Source organism: Abramis brama, assembly GCF_963993115.1.
Source record: "Abramis brama genome assembly, chromosome: 20".
In the NCBI taxonomy this organism is placed as follows: domain Eukaryota; kingdom Metazoa; phylum Chordata; class Actinopteri; order Cypriniformes; family Leuciscidae; genus Abramis; species Abramis brama.
This window is the reverse complement of record NC_139982.1, coordinates 4935780-4942387: the sequence shown is the minus strand read 5'-3', so window position 1 is coordinate 4942387 and position 6608 is coordinate 4935780. Positions and strand designations below refer to the sequence as shown.

The window sequence follows — 6608 nt, the reverse complement described above, 5'->3', positions numbered from 1 at the left end:
TTACATTTGATTAAATTAATCTGAATGGTTAAATGATAAAACACAAGCAAATGATAAAACATAAGTAAATGGTAAAACATAAGTAAGATATATATTTTTTTCTTTTCCCTCTTCACCAGTGCTCTCTCTCTCTCTCTCTCTCTCTCTATATATATATATATATATATATATATATATAGGGAAACAAATTGCTACATTACTCATTAATTCTTGTTACATATGCTGTAATACAAACAGTAAAACAAAAATATATATTTTTATCACATAATGAAATATTGATTAGTGTGAAAAATCATTCAAACTTCAAAGATAAAAGTTCATAATTTATGCAATGCTCCCTGTAGTATTTTAACATCCAAAAATGACACACCTTTCATGATTTAGAAATTAGGTTAATTCATATTAGGAATGCAATATGTAGAAAAGCTCCATTAAAATATATACAGAGAGGGGAATAGAAATGTTCCCATCTTGCCAAGAAATCAGTAAGATGTAAATAATATTCTCATGTAATCAATCCATTATTCCATATTTAACTTCTGATGTTAATAGCGTAATTCATGCAAGCATTTGATATAGTTGTAAAATATGTCAGATGTTATACTTGTTATATAACTGTTTTGCCAGATATGGTGAGCTTAACAGCTACTAAAGGCACTGTCACACATCAATATCATTTTCAACAGTTTACAGAGTTACTTGCAGTGGTTTCTAAAACATCAGTATGTGAGTTACATGGAGACGATCAGCAATAGCTGTCATATTCAGAATTACTGGGTGAGTTGCATAAAGCCCGTAGTCCTCCAACATTCTCCCCCAAAGTATTTATGAGGCCTGGTAGACCATCACTAAAGAGGAGCCGATTCTCTGCAATATTTACTACTGCCTTCATCACATCTTCCATGGTCTTTACCATAGGTTCCCAGTGGACGAAAAATGTACTTTGCTTCTCCACTACAACGACTCTTCCACTAAGAACACTCAGAAGGTTCATAATTTTCCTGACCTTTTGCTGAATATTGCCAGTATCCTCTAGATCATTTTGAATGCCTTTGATTGTCCCCTCAATCCTCTTCAGTGCCTCATTGGTCTTCTCAATTTCACTCTGTGCACTAGAGATCTTGTTCATGTATTCATGCACTTTTTCGATTCTCTCCTTCACTTTCAAATCATACATTCGTCGCTCCTTTTCAGCAGAACTCAATGCATCTGAAGCGTCGTTTAATTGATTAATTCCCTCAGTTAGCATTATTGGACCTAGAGGAAAAACCAAGAAATCTTGTCTAATCAGAAATGCCTTAAATAAATGCATAACTTTTAAATTGGTTAGATGTACTATTCAGAAGGATGATAAAAGTTAATTTCTCACCAGCTATCCATCCGAGAATTGGTATTGCAAGCAGTACCCCACCTGTAATTGCAAGATCTCTACTTGTGTTCATCCTGTCTTGTATTACGTGTACAGCATGTTTAGCTGATTCTAAGTTTGTTTCAGCCTGTACCAAAGCTGCTTTGTAATTTTGTAATAATTCCTCAGCAGACTTCATCTCTATGCGTGATTTATCCATTTCCATGCATTTTTCTTTCTTCTGCTGATCAAGATTGTGTTTCTCTCTAATAAGTTGCTCTATGCCTTCATCCAAATATACCAGCTTATCATTAATCATTGCTTCTGTCTCTTTCATGCACTGTTCAGAGTGTTTAATATGTTCCCTGATTTGTTCATAATTGGAGCACATGCCAGTGGAGGGATCTACATGTGCATCCAAGAGGGACTTGCAGATGTTACTGAGAGAGACAATTCCTTCCTTTAGAAGTCCAGAAACTGACTTCAAACATGCAGTGTTAACGGTTTCCAGTCTATGAACGCATGATTTAATAAGGTCCATTAAAAATAACACATTTAAGGTTATATACAGTGGGATGCTTATTGTTACCTTGTATTTAAAATATGTACAAAATTACTTTCACATCATCACTAGTAATAACTATGTTGCAATATTATAATATGTGCAGGTAAGATGATAATAATAATATAATAATAATAATAATAATAATAATAAGGAAACTTACTCAGGTCTCTGGAGTATGTTGAACTGGTTACACATGAGTTTAGTGTATGCAATTAAGCTATTGCTAGCTGATAGTGTGGAAGTGTGCAGCATTGGTTCACAACTCTGATCCTGGGGACCCACTGCTTTGCACATTATGTTTTTCCTCATTATTTAGCAAATGTCATTCAGTTCAACAGCTTGCTATAAGTGTGTCAGATAAGAACTGAGTGTGTCAGATAAAGATGAATTACTATGACTGCCATCAATAGAATATTTGATCAAAGAATCATAAATACAATTGCCTTACCCTGTCCAAAAGTGATAGCAGTTTCTTCAGGTCACAAGATCTATTCATTCTGAATGGTAAAATGAATGAATGCTTTGATTTTTGTTGTCTTGAAATCCTGTAAATCCAGTTTTCCAAGCGATCCCACCCACAACTACTGTTGTGTCTAAAGCCCCTCCTCTCCTTCTAGGGAGCAATGGTAGCAATGTCGGCTATGGCCACATGGGGGATCACCTGGGCTGCCACTAGGTGGCACCCCTGTCAGTCCTGGTGCACTTTGTGCCCTAGTATGAAATGCCAAATCTGTGACATGTAATATATATATATATATATATATAATATTTTATGTAATGACCATATGTCACCGATATATTTAATTTATATATGCCAATTTATTTAAAAAACATACATACATTTTACATGCTTATGGTTTCCTTATTAGTTAATTTATTGTTTCCCTTATTTGAACATCTTGAATTTTTGACAAATCTACACAACTAAATTTCATTTCAATTTCCATCCCATTTTAGAATTAGCACAATTATTTATAAATAAAATAGATTTTTATTTTATTTTATTTTATCTTAACTGGCTCATAAAAACAAAACAAATACTACACAAATTAAATTTGCAAACTTAAATTTTCTTTTTTTCATATCATCAATAACCATATATATCAATATCATCAATTTCTATATGTAAGAAAATACATACATGCATACATTAATACATGCACTACATATGCAGATGCATACAGAATAATACACAGTTAATACAGTATATGTCAAATAAACACACACACACACACACACACACACACACACACACACACACACACACAAAATGGATCTAGGGACCCAAAATATAATAGATATATAAATATAATATCACTAGACTGCACTGATGCAGATGTAAACCTGAGTTCTCCACTAGCATTAAAAGAAAAAAACTTTGGTGCTTTCAACAAAGCTTGGCAGAGCTGAAAAAACAGTCAGACATGAAAACAATAATAAAAAAAAATAGGCCTACTTCATAATAATATTAAAGAAAAGTCATAATATAATCACATCTGTGCTCCAAAGGCATGTAGAAACACTTTCAGTTTGCATTTCAGGCCATGCATTTAGCATGGGTTCCACCCCAAAACAGTGTTGGGAAGGATACTTTCAAAATGTATTTTGCTACAGAATACATGCCCCAAAATGTAATTTGTAACGTATTCTGTTACGTTACTCAATTTGAGTAACGTATTCTGAATACTTGGATTACTTCCACATTGAATTGCATTTTATAAGTGTATGAATGCGGAATGCCAGCGCCGCAGCTCCCCGCACGCACATCACGTGCTGTGCGTAGGGCACCAAGTGCTGAGGGGCACCAAAAATAGCCTAATGAAAAAAAAAATTATAATGCCGATAGTATTTCATTAGCCTATAGAAATATTATTAGGCACATTTTAGCCATGTATGTAACAAAAAAGGGGAACAAGATCATTTAATTGCTCTAGTCTAAAAAGTACAGTAGAAAGAAACAGTATTTCAATATTTCTCTAACAGTTTTATTTTTGACTGCTGGCGCAAAAAATACAGCCATGTAATATTTGAGAAAGCAACCAATGATCTGGTAACATTTATGACAACCATTCTGTATAAGGGTGGTTCTTCAACTACAGGCACTTTTGGCCTTGTGAACTTGAGGGGGAAAAAAGTGTTCAAATCAAAATTTTCAGTCTAACAGTTAAATATAACTAGTCTAGTTTATTGATCCATAAGAGAACGCACTTACATTATGAGACAAATTGGTGTTTTTTGACATATTTTCCGATCCGCACTGAATAAATGTAATTTCCATCACATGTACATATTTGATTATTATTTAAAATTATGATATACATAATTTCTTAACAGTGTAAGACCACTTTCACACATAGTTTTACCAATTTATACCTATATTGCAATTGCCATAGATTTGTGGATTAAGTAAATTAATTGTCATGAGACCCAAACACAAAGCTTACATCCACCACAACCTGAAATATAATATTGCATTGGTTAGATACATTTCAGAAAAATAACTACTTGTGTTATTACATTAAGTGGAAAATTATCCCATAAACTATGCAGACATAATGAGTGATTAGAATTTTGTACATATTTTTTTAAAAGTTATGAGGTGGTGGAAATGACTGGGTGTTGTGGAAATGACAATGAATCACTGCATGAAAAGAGGTGTATCCGGACCAGTATACTCCTGTATACACTGCTGAAATTCGGAAGAATCCAGGAGTATACTGGCCGGATAGCTCAAATTCCATGGGTCTGTATATATCCGTATACATCCGAAATGATACCAAATCGGATGTATGTTGTGGACGTATACTTCCGTGCTACAGCCATTTGTTGCCATGGCAAGTAATCCCTCAAGGTTTTTTCAAGAGAACATTTTCACACCTTTGTGCACCTTTTGGCCTTCCCCCCTATTGGTCCTTTTCTTTTAAAACCACTCCCATTACCCAGACCACTATTGGAGGACAGGACACATTGAAAACCCAGGAAAGTGATTTTGATTGGTTACTTTTAGAACATAGCCCACCCTAGGCCTTATTGCACAGTGATTTGATTGGTTATAGGCCAGCTATGCAGATATTGCTCAGTATACACTAAAAGTCCCCCCTTCCCCCAATTTTAATACATTCAAATATAATTTTAAAAACACACACAAAGAACAATGAGAAAGTCTGACATTTTTATTAAGGTAAATAAAACATTCCAAAGAGCATTATAAACAAGCATTAAAAAGGAATGGGGGAACAAAAATATTTGAGGGGATGAAAATGTAAAGGAACAAAAACAAATATAACATGAACATTCCAAAGAACATTATAAACATACATTAAAATGAATGGGGAAAAAGAAATGTGAACAAAGGTGTAAAGAAAAAAAAAACCGTGGAGATAAGCAACATGCACATCAAAAAGGAACAAATATACAAAGTATACAATATAAAACGAGATCAATAAATAAATATATAAATTAAAGTGTATATAAAATATATGTAAATATTCATTTTTTCAAACTGCCATGATGCACTGGTGGTGTGACGTAGTGTGGGTCAGCCTCTAGTCTGGTTTGTAGTACCTGGCAGAGAGCAGATAACTCTGTGGTTCTGTTTGGTGGAGACCTTACCATCCACACTGGCCTTCCATCAGCAATAGCATCTTCATCAGTTCTATTGTTGCAGTCTTCCACAGTTCCCTTTCTGTGTTGGTTTGGACATGGTCTCCAGCATCTGCAAAACATAACAGTAATTTAACCACTAAAACACAGAGAGGAGGACAGTTACATTCTGAAGAAAAAAAACTAAAAAAAACTGCTTAACCAGTTTCTTAACTTACCCGTCTCTTTCGTTGACGGTTCTTTGCAATGTTCTTCATAGTGTTTCTTTTCTGGGCCTTTTCAGGCTGAGCCAAAGAATACTTCCTCCGCAAAGTCTCAAAATACGTCTTGCAACCTGTTGAATAAATCATAAATAAATGTAATGCCAATAAAACTAAGTAAAACAGAGGACATTAAAATGATTACAACATCTTTAAGATTACCTTTTGCACATTCAGGGTCAACGTCTGTAAAAGTTGTCCTTAATTCTTCGAAGAGGTAAGTGGTCACAGCCAGGTTATGTGATGAATTTATTCTGGGGGAAAAAGTTGCAGGCATCATTAATGAAATTCAGTTTTGGTATTTCAAATCCATATAGTAGTAGATTAAACTAACATTTACAGTATACAATACGCAGTCTTACCCGGTTTGTGGATCGTATTTGTGTGGGTTGTTCTCTGAATTATGGAGGCGCCTTACAGATTCCTGTAAAGTTTGAAATTAAAAAGCGTTTAAATGGATTCACAATCTGCAAGAACCACAAAACTGAATTTTCAGTTTGAATAAGTTGGCCATCACAGTAAACATAAGAGACAAAACATATCAGTTCATAAATCTTAAAGATGTCACGCAGCGCCTCTGAGATCTTACCGGTTCGTGCCGCCTTCTGCCTATACAAGGCCACCAGTGCAGGTGTATGTTGGTCAAGCACAGCGTAGAACTGGTTCTGTATGTTGACGTTTGTGATGCGTTGGAACTCAGCACAAAGCTACAAAAACAAACAAAAATAATTATATAAAAAGACTATCGATTTGCAACAGAAAACACATTTGTGATGCAACGTGTTCAGTTAAAATACATTGTTGAGCAACATGGTCACATGCAAAGTGATAG

General features: G+C 34.5%; 1 long non-coding RNA gene across 1 annotated transcript; it reads right to left on the bottom strand.

Annotated features, from left to right (window-relative positions):
• Positions 1-5715: 5715 nt before the first annotated feature.
• Positions 5716-6351, bottom strand: LOC311071144. The gene is made up of 3 exons (XR_014603770.1): positions 6139-6351; positions 5939-6030; positions 5716-5850 (listed from the first exon to the last, which is right to left on the bottom strand). It is a non-coding gene; the product is annotated as an uncharacterized lncRNA (long non-coding RNA).
• Positions 6352-6608: the final 257 nt, after the last annotated feature.